We start from the raw sequence: 19,465 nt of genomic DNA, 5'->3' as shown, positions 1-19,465 counted from the left end.
AATTTATGACCTTACAGCTCTACAGGCCATATGTCCAGAATGGCTTAACAGATTTCTTTGTTCTGGGTCTCACAAAGCTGAAGTCAAGGTGTCAGTGTCAGTGACCTGGCTATTTATTTATTTATTTATTTATTTATATTTTAGAGAGAGCATGCATGAGATGGAGAGAGGGGCAGAGGGAGAGAGAGAGAGAGAGAATCCTAAATAGGCTTCACACTTGACCTCACAATCCTGCGATCATGACTGGGGCCAAAATCAAGAGTCAGATGCTCAACTGAGTGAACCACCCAGGTGCCCCAAAGTGACCTGGCCTCTTATCTAGAACCTCTGGGTAAGAATCCCCTTCTATAATCAGTCAGATTGTTGACAGAACCCAATTATTCATGGTTTTAGGACTGAGATCTCCAGTTCCTTAGTTGCTGTCTGTTGGGATTTGCCCTTAGTCCTTAGAGACCCTTTTTCAGGTTCTTGCCTTTTGGCCCCTACATCTCAGAGCCAGAAATGTGCACAGTCAAATCTTTCTCCTGCTTGGAATTTCTCTGACTACTTCTTTCTACTACAGCTCTCTTCTTCATCATCATCTTCTTTTTTTAAAGTTTATTTGTTTGTTTGTTTGTTTATAGCAAGTGGGGGAGGGGCAGAGAGAGAATGAGAGAAAATTCCTAGCATGCTCCATGCTGTCAGCACAGAGCCTGATGTGGAGCTCACACCCATAAACTGAGATTATGGCCTGAGCCAAAACTGAGAGTTGGACTCTTAACCAACTGAGTCACCCTGGCACCCTACTCTTCCTCCTCTTCTAATGCATCTCTAAAGTGAATTCTTCTATCTTTCTCTTCATACGATTATTTTGAGTTCATCCAGATAATCTAAGATAAACTGCCTATTTTAAGGTCAATTGATTAGTAACCTTAATTACATCTACTAACAGTGCCTAGATTAGCATTTGAATAATCAGGGAATGGGAATCTTGATGGGGCAGGGGGAGGGTGGGTATCTCTAGAAGTATGCCTAAAACAGTGCTGCATCCTGAGATAAATTTGCACCCAAATGTGGATGGTCTTTCTAGAGCAGAACAAAGCAGAAAACTTATCCTTCACATGTTTAGATGGTAGCAGAAAACCTGTGCTTTGGGAAAGAAATGACAGAGGGGGTGCTCAGATACAGATGCTGATGGTAAAGGGATAGTGATGAATTTTAAGGACTATTACAATCTGACTTGCACTGCAGCAGAGTCCTTTTCCAGTCAGATCAGTGGCAAGTAAATCAGACAACAGTGACTACTGAGAGCCATGTGTACAGGTGGTCACTGTAGAACTGAACTGTCTGTAGGCATAGGGCTCCCTTGTTGGTTAGCTTCAGTACAGGGCTTTGGTCCTTAGGCAGTGGAAGACTATAGGGGTAGGAATGGGCTATTAAGCAAGAAACAGCTCAAACACCGAAGTATAGGGCCAAATCACAGGAGGAGAAGACTGTGCAAGCAGAGGTATGATAACAGCAATTTAGGAACAAGGAACCAGGTGTGTGCAACCCTTGATGATACCAATTTCTGACTCCTACATGACGTAAATAATTGTTCCTCCCAATGCTAACATTTTCTCAGTTGTGCTGTATGAATACGAATGTCTAGTCTAAATCCTCTGTCTCTAGGAAATGCCCTGTTTCTCCCCTTAAAAATACAGTGATGGTGTTTTTTTTAAAAATATATATCAAGGTCATTGTCTTTCTATGTGTTGGAGGAAGATGAGGGCAGCATCCCTCAAACGGCTTATGTTGTACTGACTTTAAAACATTTTATGGGGCTCCTACGTGGCTCAGTCAGTTAAGCATCCTACTTCGGGTCAGGTCATGATCTTGTCGTTTGTGGGTTCAAGCCCCACATCAGGCCTTGTGCTGAGAGCTCAGAGCCTGGAGCCTGCTTCAGATTTTCTCTCTCGCTTTCTCTCTCTCTCACTCTCTGCCCTGCCCTTGCTTGTACTCTCTTTCTCTCTCAAAAATAAACATAGAAATTTTTTTAAACATTATTTTATGTCTACTATTTTACTTTTACCTAGTATTGTCAAGAATTTTAGGAGACAAATTATTAACGCAAACAGACATTTATCATATTAGATTAAAAAGAATTTTTCTCCCTCAGCTATGAGTGCTTTAAAACATTAGATTTTGTTCTGGGGGAAAAAAAAAAAAAAGAGGATATCGCCTGTTAACCTAGAGGGATTCTTGGAACTGGGAGGAGAATTTTAATTGGTCCATTGGGGACACCATCATCAATAAACTTAAGGGAGACAAAGTGAAGATTTTCAGAGTGTTTGTTTTTAGAGCTCTTTCCTAGGGCATAATTCCTAGACCCTTTTCTTGTTCATTTTGTGGCCAAAGACTTTCATTGCCAGATATCTATCCATTATTATATGTGTGTTGAGGGGAGCAGTTGAGGGAAAGGTGATAATTACTAAGTAGTATTACTCTGTTTTTAGTCAACTCACACCTCTATAATGAGCAAGTTCCTGCTTCACATTTTTCCTCCAGCTCGCTGACTTGGCCAAAACTTAATCTAGCAGATGATTGAGTGTGGCATTAGCCAACATCATACTCCTTCCAGCTTCCTGTCCTGGGCTTCCTCTCCTGGGCTTATTATATTTCAAGTCTGGTTTTCCTCCAGCTGGCTCACTACCCCAAATATTGCTTTAATTGTGATATGGACAGGCCACAGCGTTAGTTAAATTTCAGACAGAAACATCAGAAATCCTTCTCTTTATCCATTCACTGATGATCTCTGAAAGTTACTTAACAACTTGTATTTGAATTCAATATTTGTACCAGGTGAAGGGAAAATTAATGCCTTAATTGGTGTTGCTTAACCTTTTACATCATCATAAAGACATAAAATGCTCTGCATTTTGCTATAGATTATGGAAATTTTTGCTAAGCAAACATAAGTCGATATAACAGGAATTATGTTTAGTGTAGTAGTCAAACTAGAAGAAAAAAATAGGGAAAAGATAATGATTAATTTTTTAAATACATGGGATGATAAAAAGAGGGCTTTGTCTTGATATTTTGCTAGCATTACCCAGGGAGCCAGGCCCTCCCTCCCTGGCAGCCAAGTGAGGCTGCATATTGGGTAATGTCTGGGTTGGTAACCCAATGACTTAGGCAGTAGGTCCTAAGTAGGATAAAGTTAGAGGTTCATTCTCTCATAATTGGAAATACCATACCTTTATTCTCCAAATTGAGTTTCAATTATATTCTATTAGTAAAAGGCTATTTTATGATTTTTTCAACATAATCTATCTCAAATTTTAGAGAGATTATTAGATGCCTCTTCTTCAGAGTAGATCAATGACATAATTTTCATATTCAGAGAATAGTGTGGGATGATGGACATGAAAAGATGACAAAGAGGAATTTTGCCAACACAAGACAGCTAGCCATCCGGAAGTTTGCTGACCGGGTCACCATATTCTGGTTTAGAGGGCTAGAAAGTATATATTATTAGTTATCTAAATTCACAAGGGTCTAAGGCATAGACTGGAATGCCAATATCTGTTTGTTTTTAAAAGATAAATGTTACGTCTATACAGACCAGATATGATGTTGGCAGGCTATATTGTTCTTTACCTATATGCACTTTTACCCAACTATAATTGATAGTTCACTTCGTGAGTAGAGTCAGAATAAAAGATTCATTTTGGACAAGAGAGCTTTAAATACTCTGTGGACAAGGCCTCTCTGATGTGACCTTAATGTTCTGTCTGAAGGACAAGACTCTACTAAAGACTGTGGAATAATTAGTTTCAAATCAATAATTTGGAGTAATTCTTTGCTGATAACCTTAAAATTATATTAATAATATTATCTTTTCAACTCAAATTTGTTCATAGAACTTGATTCTTGATTCATTGAATATAGATTCTGTTTTTAATTTTTCTAAAATTTATTTCTGAGAGAGAGAGAGAGAGAGAGAGAGAGACAGCATGAGCAGGGGAGGGGCAGAGAGAGAGGGAGACACAGAATCCAAAACAGGCTCCAGGTTCTGAGCTAGCTGTGAGCACAGAGCCCGATGCGGGGCTCGAACCCATGAACCGTGAGATCATGACCTGAGCTGAAGTCGGACAATTGACTGACTGAGCCACCCAGAGGCCCCTGAATATAGATTCTTGATTAGAATATTGATGAATTCCCTAGTTAATCATTTATAAATTGTTGCTTAGTTTGATCAGTTAACATATGGCCAACTTTAGTCTACGTGTTAATTAAATTGAATGAATTCTAAGTGGCCAGATGTACCACTGTCACTTCTGTATTTAAGATTGTAAGCAAGTGAAAGATCTTTTTAAAAATTTTTAAATACTTATACATTTTTGAGAGACAGGGAGAAACAGAGGGTGAACAGGGGAGGGGCAGAGATAGAGGGAGACATAGAATCTGTAGGAGGCTCCAAGCTCTGAGCAGTCAGCACAGAGCCCTATGCAGGGCTCGAAGCCACAAACCATGAGATCATGACCTGAGCCAGTCAGACACTCAACTGACTGACCCATCCAGGCACCCCTCAGGTGAAAGATCTTTAACTTAAAAGACTTCATTTAGCTTCTTTGTGATCATGTTTTTTTGTTCTTTTGTGTTTTTTATTTGTTTTGCTTTGCTTTGCTTTTTGCCATTAGAGCTGTATAGTCCCTGGAAAACTGATCTCATGCTTTACATAATTGCTCCTAGCAGTAATATTAGGCAAAAAGGTTCTAGTTTTTCAGACTTTTAACAAATTTAGAAAACTCTTTAAGTAATTACACAGTTACTAAACAGTTTTATTCTTTGTTTTCATTGTTTTCCGTACTATTATTTAGCTGCCTAAAAAATATTTTTCCATTAGATATAATAGCTCCCAAAGAAATGGAACATATCAAATCATGGAGCCACCTGAGAATTAAAGAGGTTTAACTAAACAAAAGTAATTCAGAAATTGCAAGATTCAAGATTTCCCATTTAATTTTGTTTCTATAGATTCCTTTCACTTTATTAATGAGTGTTCTTTTTTTATAGAATGACTTTTAAAAGTTGTCATAGAGAGGGACACTTGGGTGTCTCAGTCGGTTAAGCATTGGACTTCAGCTCAGGTCATGATCTCACGGTCCGTGAGTTCAAGTCCCATGTTGAGCTCTGTGCTGACAATTCAGAGTCTGGAGTCTGCTTCAGATTCTATGTCTCCTTCTCTCTCTGCCCCACTTGAACTCTCTCTCTCTCTCAAAAACAAATAAACATTAAAAGCTTTTTTTCAAAAAGTTGTCATAGAGACAGGCTGGCCTCCTATTTTCTACTTAATATACTTGCTTCGCCTGGGGGTTGTCATGCTGGGATTTCCTGGCGCTGGTTAAGTTCGGAGGGTGGTTACTTTTGTGGTCTCTGTTGGTTTCTCATTAGTGACTAGTGTCAGTGCCTTTCTGGAGTTCATGACACTCATGCCATCTCATGACAGTACATTTTTCTCCTTATTCTTCAAGAGCAAAAACTCACATATTCTGTATAGTGCTTGTAATTCAATCTCATGACTCCTACAAAGAGGGACTTCTTTCTTCCACCAGAAAAATAGAAACATTATTATTTTATGCACAGCTAAAGATTCATTACCACATTTTTACTTGGTTAAATATAAGAATATAACTACTGTCCATATTCCAGATATGGAAGAGATTACCCAGGTAGATAGTCCTAGAAGGGCTGGACATCAGGCTAGGCAATTTCTTTGATGAAACTGATAAACGTTTCTTTAATAAGAACTTTCCACTCTATTACTGGTCCTTTGTTTTCATCCTGTTAGAAATTTTTTTGCCACATCTCATAGATTTCATGAAATTATTAAACAATACACTGAAGAAATGAAATGTGAAAATGTTGGCAGTCATATAGTAAGAATAGCATGAAAGTCTCCATATTTTCTTCTCTAAGTTTTAGCATCAAGCATTTTCACCATGAGTACTTTGCAGTCACTGACTAGGAAACACAGTGGCTCATTCAATATCCATTTCTATCTTGTTCCTTGCTGCTAGACCCCATTTGTGGAGGGTGCCAACATTCCCAACCTCACATCATAAAATATTGGTCTACACCACACATGGCATTCCTATCTCTCTTTGCCACAAGCTATTGTATGTGGGTGGGCCATGTGACCAAATTTATGCAGATAATATATAAGGAAAATCTACTGATGGATTTAGGGACAGATTTTGTTGAAAGTGTGAGGTGTATCTGATCCTTCCTTCTGTTCTCCNTTTTTTTTTTTTTTTTTTTTTTTTTTTTTTTAGCAGGAGGCTACATGCCTGAAGAAAAGAAATCTCACCATAGAAGGATGAGAGAACAAAAAGATAGAAAGAGCCTCCGGTCTCAATGTTAGCCTGGAGTAGCCAGCCAAAATCCAGTATTAATCTACCTACAGACTAGTTAGATGAGATAACTGAATTTCTATCTAAGCTACTGTGATTTGGGACACTTTTTTTTCTAGCACATTGCATTCCTAATTAATGAACTGCACTAGTCATTTAAGCCTTCGAAATGAATTTTTAATATGATATCAGTATTATTAGCTTCTTCTTTGGCTCAGAATATAGATAAGATCTGTTAAGCGATATTCAGCAATTTATCAAGAAACTTAGGTCTTTATACACTCAATTATTTTGTGAAGAGATTTAAATAACAACAACAAGTCTTTTATATTTACATACTATTTTCAATGCTCTTCATTCTTTTGGGTATATGAATTTTCATCATGGTATTATTTTTCTTCTACCTGAGGACTTCTTTAATATTTCTTATAGTACAAATTGCTGAAAATTCTTTCAGCATTGTTATATCTGAAAAGTTCTTATTGTGACTTTGATTTTGAAAGCGGTTCTCACTGGATATAGATTTCTAGAGTATTTTACCTTTCAGGACCCTAAAGATATTGGTCCACTGTCTTCTGACTTTCATTAATACTGATGTAAATATGCTGTCATTTTTAACTTTGTTCCTCTCTATGTAATGCCTTTTTTATTAAACTGGCTACTGTTTTCAAAATGTTTATTTATTTTTGAGAAAGAGACAGACCACAAGCGGAGGAGGGACAGAAAGAGGGGGAGACACAGAATCTGAAGCAGGCTCCAGGCTCTGAGCTGTCAGCACAGAGCCCAATGTGGTGCTAGGACTCATGGACCATGAGATCATGACCTGAGCGGAAGTTGGACACTTACCTGACTGAGCCACCCAGGTGCCCTAGAACTGGCTACTTTTAAGATTTTCTCTTTATGGCTCATTCTACACAGTTTGATTATGCTCTACTTTGGTATATTTTTCCTTTGTGTGTCTTGTTTTTGGAGTGTACTGAGTTTGCTGACTGTATAGACTTATAGTTTTCATCAAATTTGGCAAATCTTTGATTATTTCTTTTTTCCAAATATATTTTTCTGCCCCCTTCCTGCTGTATACAGATGTATTAGCTACTGGAATTTTTCCTCTAACTCACTGATACTGCTGCAACTCTCTGGTTACCTCATTTTTCTTGGAGTCAGTCACTGAAGGCTTTTGTACATCAACTGCTTTTCTCTTCCTCTGTCAAAATGTATGTTTTTAAAATTGTATCTGTGTTTTGCTTGTTATTTATAATCAGAGAAAAGCTCTTTTATGCCCTTCAACATACAACTGAAAGTGGAAGTTTATTGGTCTATCTTAATGTCGCTATGGGATATCACTCTAAGAACAATAGTAGGTGGGTATTAGAAGATGATACCTTTTCTGTTTTTTAATTTTTTTTAATGTTTATTTACTTCTAAGAGAGAGAGGAGAGAGCGACAGCATGAGCAGGGGAGGGTCAGAGAGAGAGGGAGACACAGAATCTGAAGCAGGCGCTAGGCTCTGAGCTAGCTGTCAGCACAGCGCCTGATGCGGGACTGGGGCTCACGAACCATGAGATCATGACCTGAGCCGGAGTCGGATGCTTAACAAACTGAGCCATCCAGGTGCTCCAAGGCGACACCTTTTCTACTTCTGGTAATTTTTCATACTTGGGCAGGGTCATTATCATAACATTCCTGTGCCTCTGTGTACTCTTCTTTATTCTCTCAGAGGAGGGGAATAGCATACTCTGGTGAGTTTGAAAGAAGAATCTAGGGAGGCCTTATTAAGACTCTTTTTCTGTTTAGGGTAAACTTTCATTCTTCCTCCCCCCACCCCCCCACTCCTCTGCTCCTGCCCAATGCTGTATAACTTCCAAGTCTAACTATGCATGTAAATGAGATGGTAAATCTAGTTCTTGGGTTCAGTATTGTATTCAGCATTCCTGAATGTAATGACCACTTAATCCAACATCACATGTCTTTTATGCATTTAATAAACTAAACTCCTAAGGTATAAGTTCAAAATTATGTTACTAGGTATTTGGATTATCTATTACTGCATAATAAATGATCACTATACATAGTAGCTTAGAGCAGCAACCAGTTTTATTAGCTCTCACAATTCTTTGGGTTGACTGGGCTCAGTTATGTGGTTCTTCTGCTTCACATGCTGGATCTGCAGCATCTGGAGGCTTGACTGGACTGGAATGTCCAAGATGGTGTCCTCATATGGCTAGCAATTGTTATTGCTACAGTATTGGCTGGCAGTTTAGCTGCGGTTGCTGAAAAAAGTGTCTCTATTCTTCTCCATGTGGCCAATTCATGTGGCTTAAGATTCTCACAGGAGGTAAGAAATTAAGGCTGTCATTCTTCTTTTATTAAAAAAAAAATTTAATGTTTATTTTTGAGAAAGAGAGAGAGAGAGAAGTGGAGGGGCAGAGAGAAAGGAAACACAGAATCCGAGGCAGGCTTCAGGCTCTGAGGTGTCAGCACAGTGCACAACGTGGGGCTCGAACTCAGGAACTGTGAGATCATGACCTGAACCGAAGTCAGATGCTTAATCGACTGAGCCACCCAGGCGTCCCCAGGCTGTCATTCTTCTTAAAATCACAGCTTGGTAATCCNATTCTTCTTTTATTAAAAAAAAAATTTAATGTTTATTTTTGAGAAAGAGAGAGAGAGAGAAGTGGAGGGGCAGAGAGAAAGGAAACACAGAATCCGAGGCAGGCTTCAGGCTCTGAGGTGTCAGCACAGTGCACAACGTGGGGCTCGAACTCAGGAACTGTGAGATCATGACCTGAACCGAAGTCAGATGCTTAATCGACTGAGCCACCCAGGCGCCCCCAGGCTGTCATTTTTCTTAAAATCACAGCTTGGTAATCTCAGAACATCATGTCTGCTGCCTCTCAGTGTCCAAAACTAGTCCCAAGACCAGCCCCGATTCAAGAAGACAGGCAATCAGATTCATTTCTTGATGTGAGGAGTAACATGTACATACAGAGTGGGAAAATGTATTGAGGTCATTCTTGGAGGTTAGCTTATTTCAAAGGGAAACACGTTTAATATTTCATGTAGATTATTTGGAGGAAGGTAATTCTCGCAGCGTGAGAGATGCAGCCTGAAGAGGTAAACCTCATATCCTCGTCTAACAGACGAGACAAAAGCCCTGTTTTTATTGCACACCTGATAGAGGAGAAAATCCTTTGAAAGTGACTGACAAGAGTCTGTGAAATTTATAAAATATGCAAGAGGCACAGGGATTTAGCCATTGTTTCAGGAAAGTTTTGGGAATTCCAGGAAAACGCATGGTACATGTAAGCTAGGAATCCGTTTCAGGTTGCATTTGCTACTTTTAGTCCCGTTCTTGGATTCTGTACAGCTCGAAATTAAGAATGGCTTAATCTGTCATTGGGATGTAATGACATGTGGAGGAGAAGTATCTCCTTTCCTTCCTGGTCAGCTCACCTCATTATCATCATCATCATCATCATCATCATCATTATCATGATTATCATCAAATACCCAGGAGTGTGGTGAGAAGTGTATGCTTATGGTTTGAAGAATCGCAAGATCAATGCCTTTTACTCTTTCCTCCCCAAGTCTGTATGGACTCTATGTGTAGGGATAGAATAGAGCTCTAGAGGACCTGGATTACAGTGGCTTTTCTACTTATGGAATTTTTATAGAGAACATAAAAATTCTCTGGCATATCTGGCAAAATATCCTGGCATATTCAGGAGAGAGCCAGGTTTTAATTAGGGCGAGAAGAGAGAATTTATGCAAACTGTTTAAACATGTAGGAGTGTTTGATTTCAGAAGTGAAAGGCAAGGAAGTACATCTGTAAGTGAATGCATCTATGATGACGGGTGAGGCAGAAATGGGATACGATGTGTGCAGGGCAGTGGGGGAGGGTAAAAAGGAGTAGATGCAACTGAAAAAGGTTGTATTCCATTATTGATGCAGGTCACAGGGATCAAAATTATATTTGGGATGCCCTGCTGTGCTACAGCTTAATTTTAGTGCTAAGTATTTTATTTGACATCTTTTATACTACCAAGTAAATAATGACATGTACAACAATTTGGTAGACAATGAAGGAAAAAGAGTGTTTTATTTAGCATGATATTTTAACAGGTTCAAAGTTGGGACAAGTGATTTAAAATTTTGCTCTAAAGAGATCCTAATTTTTTAAAAAATTAGGTCACTGTGTGATAGGAATTCATTTTTTAATTCAAGTTGGGATCTATATTTTTATTCACTTTGGAATTGGATCTATACATGTATCAGTACAAAGTTGTAAATATCCTTGGCTATTCAGAAAAAGAGAACATTTCCCCTTATCCTTATCTGGCTTATATCCTTTTCTTCAGAATCTCCATTATAGTGCTATTCCTACATCACAGTATTTCTCAGGCTGTATTATTTTTTAATGTTTATTTATTTTTGAGAGAGAGAAAGAGAGAGAGTGGGGCAGGGGTAGAGAGAGAAGAAGACAGAGAATCCAAAGCAGGCTTCACGCTGTCAGAGCAAAGCCGGACGTGGGGCCTGAACCCACTAACTGTGAGATCATGACTTGAACCAAAATCAGATGCTCAACCTACTGAGCCCCCGTGTGTCCCTCCGGCTGTATTGTAATTGTGTACCTGCCTTGCTTTGATGGGCTAGCACCCAGCCATCACCTCTCTTTGCCTCTCAGAACCTGGGAAGTCCTTGAGCATCCCATTGTACAATAAATGTTTCATTAAAGGAGGAATTAAATAAGTGAGTGGTAACTTTAAAATTACTTTTTATTGTAAACCTTGATTTAACAAAAAAGAACTACCATAACCACAGAAATAGCAAAGCTATAGAGGAAGATAGGACCCCAAAAGATCAATCCTTTTATTTTCTCAGCCTGAGAAAAATTTCTCAATCCTCTCTTAAAGTATAAATGTATAGATCCAGTTCAAGTGTAACTGAACTCATGTGTGTTTCCCTTACTAATGTGCAAACTCCTTACAGAATGAAGACCTGTCTTCTTTTTTACTGTAATATCCAGCACAATGCTTTGCACAGAATAGACATATACATTAAATAATGATACACATAAATTGCTTTTCTGTATGCCTGATACATGGACTGTGCTCAATAACAATGCAGTTTATTTTCACCTGAGGAGTAGTGTATATAGATTGTAGGATGTGTAAATTTAATGTCTTTGTATGATTTTTTTCTTTCTTAAAAAATAAGTTATGAGGAATTTCTTGGATCTGCTGGGGATTAAAACCCAATTCTTTGGTTTTAGTAATGTTGGAAAATTTGTGAAATTTGTTCATGACTGAATACAAAACGAGATTCTCTTCAACGTAACCTAAAACTCAAATTACAATCATGAGAAATTTCTTGAATATTCTCATGATTAACATCTGATTTTAATAATATTAACAAAGTAGTGAGATTTGTTTGTGATTTAATCTAAAAGTAGATTGTTTTCATTTTACATAAAATTCAAATTCCATCAGGCTTGTCAGAAAAACCATGGTATAAAAGAGAGTGTCTGAACTTGCGACCTGTCCTTTATCTGACTTGTGAACATTTATTAACATGGCCTCATCCACTAGGATGCCCTATACAAATATGTCCACCTGCCAAAACTCAGACTAAGATTTTCATTTGCAAAAGCTGCCTAAAACACTACCTTTTCTAAACAATCATTTTCAAAGTCAATATTTCCTTCTCTGAACAACTATAATTCCTTGTTTTCTTTGTTCTTGGATTACTTATCATATTCTATCTTGATTTTTTGCTTATGTGCCTCTACATCTTAGCATCTAACCTAGATTTCAAACTCTTTTCAAAGCTAAGAATAGGTCTCACTCACTTTGTATCTCCTGTGGTGCCATCTCAGGGCATGTTATGGGTCTTTACGAAAGTTATGAATAAATAAATGGTGACGTATTGGGGGATTTCCTCAGGTAAAGTTCCATATATTGCAAGTAGTTAAAAATTAAATTGAAGATGCTAAGGCAGTTGAAAGATTTTTCCCTAGGGGCGACTGGGTGGCTCAAACGGTTAAACACCTGACTTTGGCTCAGCTTATGATCTCACCGGCTTGTGAATTTGAGGCCCACATTGGGCCCTGTGCTGACAGCTCAGAGCCTGTAGCCTGCTTCGGATTCTGTGTCTCTTTGCCCCTCCCTGCTTATGCTCTGTTCCTCTCTGTCTCTCAAAAATAAATAAATGTTAAAAAAATTTTTAAATATTTTTTTCTAGTCTTTTGCTTTAAGAATCATGTTCCTCTAACCTAGGTTAATCTTTTTTTTTTCAAGTGTTTATTTAAATTCTAGCTAGTTAACATACATGGTAAAGTTGGATACAGATATAGTATTTAGTGATTCATCACTTATGTATAGCACCCAGTGCTCATCAGAACAAGAGCCTTTCTTTTTNGTTGCCTATTAATTTTCTGGGTTGTTTCTTTGGCTGTGCAGAAGCTAAGAGCCTTTCTTAATATCCATCACACCCTTAGCCCATAACCCCCCCCCCACACCCCTCCATCAGCCCTCCATAGGTTAATTCTTTTATCATACTTTCCAGACTTAAGATTAAAGGTCCAGGTTCATAGTCTGAGCTGACTTGGTATGAAAACCTTTTGTAGATGACCGTCAGATAACGATGTTTCATTTCTCCAGGGTTCACAGATAAATGACTGGTTATGTGTGTTCATCTGTACTAGATGATTTACTCGGTTGATATGAAAAAGAATGAGTTCCGGGTAGCATTCATGACAGGACCTGGGGTTTAGAAACAAACAAATCTTGATAGTAGCTGGCAATTTTCATCATTAATGTTTCTATTTTAGCATGTAAGAGTATATTTAATAATAATATAATTATAATGACGCTATAAATAATAATGTCATGTTTAATAATTTATAATTTAACAAAATTGTGATATATGCTATTTTATAAAATTAATGTTTTATAGTTTAATGTATTATATATTATAATTTTTATGTCATTTCCAATTAGATGTTAAGTTCATCCAGGTACTTTCTCATTTAAAATATTTTACTTTTTGGTCCTAGATACTCCATTTTATTCTTTTTTTTTCCCTTTTCCCTGGTATATATTTCCTGCATTCATTGACTGTGTCTGTATTTTTTTCCTTAAGTCCTTGCACATATTTATAATAGTTGTTTAAAATGCTTGTCTGCTATTCCAACATCTGGGTTATTCAGGTGAGGGGTAGGTCTATTGTCTGCTTTTTCCCCTGAGAGACTCTGGGTTTTAGAACCTTGAAAAGAGTGCTGATTTTTATCCTAGCAGGTAGTTAGTCAATTTGCCTGGGTTTAAACTCTAAACTCTACCCTGAAATAAGCAGCTACTGAAAGTGCTTCGTTCTTTTAGCCTTCCTAGCTGTTACGTTGGACACAAAACCTTGGAGTTCCTGGTGGAGGAGGCCATGGAAGGGACATGACCACTGATTGACCTGAGAGCTGGACCCTGGCAATGGGAAGCTTCTTACCCCTCCCTTGCCTTGGAATGTGGGTTTCACTTACTTTTCTCACATTAGGAGCCACTTCAAGGACATAGCCTTGAGAGAGTAATGTGTTGAGATCTTCTGGAAGATTTAAGTGACTGATCCCCGTTACAGCCTCTATGTAAATTCAAGATTCGGGAGCATGATGGTGCCAATACCAATTCATCTTGTGGACACCCAAGAGAGAAGCCTTGTAAGTTCCTTGCTTTTTTTTAAACCTGCCACTTACCAGTCTGGAGAGACTGTCACTTTCTTGGGTCTCTCTCTACCCTCCATCTTCTGGCCAGTTTCAGATTTCACTCAGGAAACCCTTGACGTTGCAAGCCAGGAGTTCCCCATCTCCCACCCGGGCTATACCCAGGGATCAGCCAAGAGTTTTCATGAAGTTTATAGGCAGTTTTGAGGCCTCCCCTACTGTGGTCTTCTCCTTTGATTTTTCTGCTCTCAGTATTGAGCCCCTTAGCAACCAAACTTCATTCTCTGACTTCTGCAGTCAGCAGGTGTGAGCCTTGGCTTGACCCTCAGCATCTCCTCCCACAGCTGTTGCCTGGACATCCTCAGTGAAAAGCTAGTAAACAAGGATTTTACCTGGTACAGCTCCTCTCTTTCATAAAAGAGTCAAATGCCCTCCAAATACTTCCTGCTCTCGCTAGCTCTCCAGGATCTCCTCAGAGCTACTCTTTATACTTTGTGCAGAATTCTGAATAGTTACCTATAGATGGGGCCAATATAATAAGTGACTCCATCAGATTCCTTCCTGACCATAGAACAGATTTAATTATGGTTCATACTATCCTTCCATCCTTCATCCTTGGAAAGGAAATCTGAAACAAAGAGAGTAAAGTAGCTTAAACTCCCTGAGATTGCAGAATTTGTTATTAGATGAGACATAAAATTAATCCAGTGGAAATATTCTGCTATCTCTGAGCAGAATATAATTTTATTGTAGACTGGTATATAAATAGAAATTTAATTATTTGATCAGTTTTATTAACATATAAAAATAATTGAATATTTTATTGAAGATAAATAGGAAAGAAACAAGAATCAAACTAATAAGTATTTACTAGATACATACTTGGTCCTTAAAATCACATTTCACTTCATAAAGAGAATGCAGAAGTATTCTTAATCTTTCTAGGTCTTCATCATTCAGTTAAAAAAAATTTAACTCGAGATTTTGGAAAGAGAAAGGAGTGTCCTAACCTTCAGCTCTCTCTGAATCTTTCCACAAATACAGAGACAGGAAACGAACCAAAAAATGTGGCAATCTGAAAAGAGCAAAGCTGGAGACGTTTCTCAGAATCTAATGTACTGGTTAGTGGATGGGGAGACCACTGTAAAGTCTGGGTCCCAAGTATTCTTTTTTTGAAAAAAGCTTATTTATTTATTGAGAGAGAGACAGAGAGAGAGAGAGAGAGAGAGAAAATGCATGAGTGGGGGAGGGGTAGAGAGAGAGGGAAAGAGAGTATTCCAAGCAGGCTTTGCACTGTCAGCCCAGAGCCTGAGGACAGGGCTCGATCTCACAAACCATGAGATCATCACCTCAGCCGACATCAAGAATTTGTTGTTTAACTGACTGGGCCACCCAGGCACCCCCAAGAATTCTTGGTACTCAAAGATGGAAGCTTTTTGCCAAGTCAGTCTTGAACCAGGAGAAGATTCTGGTAGTAGAATCCAAATTGAACAGGACAATGACAACAAGTTCCAAAGGAAAATGGAGTCTCCAAAGGAGACTTTCTGTAAAGGACCCGATAGTAAACTTTCAAGCTTTATTGTGGGCCATATATAATCTCTGTTGCATCATCTACCTCCCTTCCCTTCTTCCTTCCTCTTTTTTTTTCTACTTTTCTAAACAATCTTTTAAAAATGTGACAAAAACATTCTTAGCTGGAAGGCAGTACAAAAAACAGGCTAGAGGTGCACATTTCATCCATCAGCAGTAGTTTGCCACCCTTGTCTTGATAAAATTAGGAAAAGCGAAGCAAAGCCAACCATTCTCAGAAAGTAGGACTCCATGTTGTTTCCATCACTTTGTGAAAACAACAAAAGAGGGAGCTCTAGAGCCATGAACTTGGTTCATCCCTCCTTTCTAAAAGGACCTGAAAGGGTTTTGTTTTTGTTGTTGTTTTTTACTTAAAATTGAGCAATAGAAAAAGTGAGTTGAGTCTCATACCAATTTAATGTTGGAAAAAGGAGAGTCGGGAGCAGGAGAACATCCCTACAGATTAAGAGAACACTCCAGAGGCATGCCCACAAAGAAATGAAAACTGTAACCTAATATTTCCAAACAAGATACATTAAAAATATAATCGAGTATGTGGATAAGGAACATAAACTAGAATGACAAAAATGCAGATATATACTGTTCTGAAGGACATTGTTAGCAAATTTTCAAAAAAAATATATAGGTATAAACATTTATATGCTGATTCCAACTGTCTTTTTTTAATATTTATTTTTTTCCCAACTTTCTAATAATGTGGACATAAGAAAGTAACCCTCCTTCTCTAGTCTCTTAGGTGCTAGGGAGGATCTTTATTTTGTAAAAGATAGAATCGAATATTGCCCTAATGCTCTGTTCCTTCTCTTTCTGGGTATTTTTGCCTACGAGCCAATCTTACCTTTTTTGAAACCATCCATTGAATGAAGTGTGTATTTAAATGGTAGGAATTTATTTTGTGAGGAATTTTACTGAATAGATCATAATAATAGAAATAATATTTATAATTTCAGAAGTTAGAATAAATAAGCAAATTACATGGGTGAGGTATTTTTAATAAACAAATTGTATGGGTGAGAGGGATATTATTATTCAGCCCATTGTTGCTTTGATCAAATCTCAGGGGGTGGTTAAATCTACTGAAATATATCAAATTTATCAATTATCTGAAAGATGACCTTTCCTAAACTACCTAGTGCACTTAATCCATTATATGAATGTACACCATTTCGGGAGGAGAGGATTTCCATTTTTCTAATATAACCCTTCTTGCAATCAATGCTATTCTCAAGAGGATTTGTTTTTTCATGGACTAGATGTTCTTTGTAAATTCTCAACATGACCTAATATAAAAATCAATACATCTTTAGGTAAGTTCATTTCTATTATTAGATCTCACTGTAGTTTCACACTAACGTGTTTCGAAATATAAGCAGCACCTTACCACAGGGCATGGCTTTTTCCTGGTAATGCATTAAATTTCATTATGGTAAAAACCATTATAACAACAATAAAATCCACCACAGGTTTAAAAAAAGTCTCTCAGCTCCAACCAATTGCCAACAATGTTTATGCTTTAATGTGCTCATTACAGTATTAGTCTTAATGAAATTGAAAAGTGCTTTGTCCGGGTTATGTCTCTATTCATGATGTCCCCCCTTGAAAAGAAGCGTAGATTTTTCTAGCTTAGCAAGGACTAAAAGAAGCATTTACTGTGGCACTGAGTAAGGAGGGGGCAAGAGCTTCTCTGACAGCCCACAGCCAAAGAGGGGCAAAGCAGTACACACAGTATCGCTTAACATGATACATTAGCAGGAGCAATTTATTTTACAGACTAAAGAAATGATGGTTAATTCTGTGTTTTGCATATTCATGAAGGAACCTACTCAAATTAAAGAAAAGGTGCCAAGAGAAGTCCTGGGGCACTTGAGGTCTGTTTTATTTTAGTCTGATCCTGGTGGAGGAGGTGATTAATTATCCTGCAACTTGGTTTTTCTAGCCATAATAATTAAAACATTCCAGCACAAAGAAAGAATTCAGACAATCTTTGAAGTGGTTGTAGAAGGATTTGCCTTGGACTGTAATTTTTCTAGAATCTAGAGGACACAGAACACATCAGCAGTTGCATTTTCTATTGATCTTACTGTCCCATCCAAGCACAACTGTTCATAATTGTCCTGTGTATTTAAAGCTGTACGGCTTTCTATTGATCACCCACAATTATCCATTATCCATTAAAAAATTTTCACTTTTGGGGCGCCTGGGTGGCTCAGTCGTTTAAGCATTCAACGTCGGCTCAGGTCATGATCTCACAGTTTGTGGGTTCAAGCCCCGCATGGGTTCTGTGCTGACAGCTCAGAGTCTGGAGCCTGCTTCAGATTCTGTGTCTTCCTCTCTCTCTCTCTCTCTGCCCCTCCCCCACTCATGCTTGCTCTCTCTCTCTCAAAAATAAATAAACATTAAAAAAAGTTTAAAAAAAATTTCACTTTCGTGTTCTAGACTTGTTAATTATGTACTTAATTGAAATGCTCATGTTTTTCAAGCTTAGCATAGCAAGAAAAGAGAAACTTTTGAAGCAAAACCATTGTTATACATATTCAGGAGAGGTGTGAGTCAGCAAGTTTGCAGAAATTCTTTGGGCCTGATCACTTGCCAGGAAGAGAGGTGCTCTCATGGTGAGCTGGAAAGTGTTATAGAGGCAGTAATGGGACACAGTGGAGAAAATAAATCTTCAAAGCTTCATGGTAAAATGTTAATACTTACTTTGAAGTATTTCCAGAATATTAGACATGCACAAAATAACTACATATAAAAATAGCCTTTAAAGATAAGTAAGTCATTATTGAGTTATCCCCCAATTTGGATAATAAGAGCTCCCATGTCCTTTGATTAGCCCTAATTACAGTTTTATGCCACTGTTGAAAATATAGCATATTTTTTTTCATTACTTAGTGTCTTGTTGTTAAAATTTTGTACACTCATCTTGAATCTTAAAAGTTCACATATACAAAATGGACCTTAACTTTCCACAGCTGGATGCAATGCGTGGCTCTTTAACATTTCATATTCTGTTTCTTCAGGGAAAAGCTTTGTGAAAATCATAATCCTGATGTTAATCACTCATGGGAGATGGGATACAATGTTTTTCGTCCTTTTTATTATCCATTATTTTATTCTATTCTTATAAAAATGTTAAAATATTTTTATTTAAACATGGATCTTTAAAATAAGAAGGAAAATCTCCATGGCCATCACAGTGGTGTGGTGAGTCTCCTCATGAGGAAATGGAGTGAAAATGGAGAGACGCTCTTTCAATATCTTCAAGACTACTTTATTTTAAGGTCTCTTTTTCTGAGGAGTAGTGGAGACTTTAGTGACTGTCTCTTCTTGTATTCTTTTTCAGCCTTGCATCACAATGACCTAACAAATTTTCAATTTGTCTTGCCCTCATGAACAAATAAATGGCATATAGCAAAGATTATTGAAATCTGTTACAAATCTATAGAGCATAAAACTTTGAGGACTACAGCCCATCCAATGAGAGATCTAGACGCTACAGTAACTATTTGAGCTATTGGAACTTATTATTAAGCAGAAAGAAGTAGACATCAGGAACTCAATGATTTTTTTAAGTGGGCTCCATGCCCAGTGAGAGGCCAATGCAGGGATGAACTCACAATCCTGAGGAAAATCCTGAGAACAAGACCTGAGGTGAGATCAAGAGCCTGATACTTAACTTGTGATATTGTTAGAAGATTTGTATATTTTAATTTATAAAGAAAAATCACATTCACCTAAGGATAAGCCTAAAACAATTCTAGAAAGGCCATGTCTCTTCTGGTCTCTATAGATATCTTT

At 37.8% G+C, this 19,465-nt stretch overlaps 1 long non-coding RNA gene across 1 annotated transcript in view; it reads left to right on the top strand.

Annotated features, from left to right (window-relative positions):
• The window catches only part of LOC144232787 (uncharacterized), a 57,222-nt gene extending 38,149 nt beyond the window's left edge, over window positions 1-19,073 (top strand). The window contains exons 3-4 of the long non-coding RNA XR_013335515.1: window positions 13,918-14,077; window positions 19,011-19,073. This is a non-coding gene — a long non-coding RNA (uncharacterized LOC144232787). The remainder of the gene's footprint in view (window positions 1-13,917; window positions 14,078-19,010) is intronic.
• Window positions 19,074-19,465: the final 392 nt, after the last annotated feature.

Source organism: Crocuta crocuta, unplaced genomic scaffold, assembly GCF_008692635.1.
Source record: "Crocuta crocuta isolate KB4526 unplaced genomic scaffold, BGI_CrCroc_1.0 scaffold174, whole genome shotgun sequence".
NCBI lineage: Eukaryota > Metazoa > Chordata > Mammalia > Carnivora > Hyaenidae > Crocuta > Crocuta crocuta.
The sequence above is the reverse complement of the archived record's forward strand: the minus strand, read 5'-3'. Positions and strand labels throughout refer to the sequence as shown.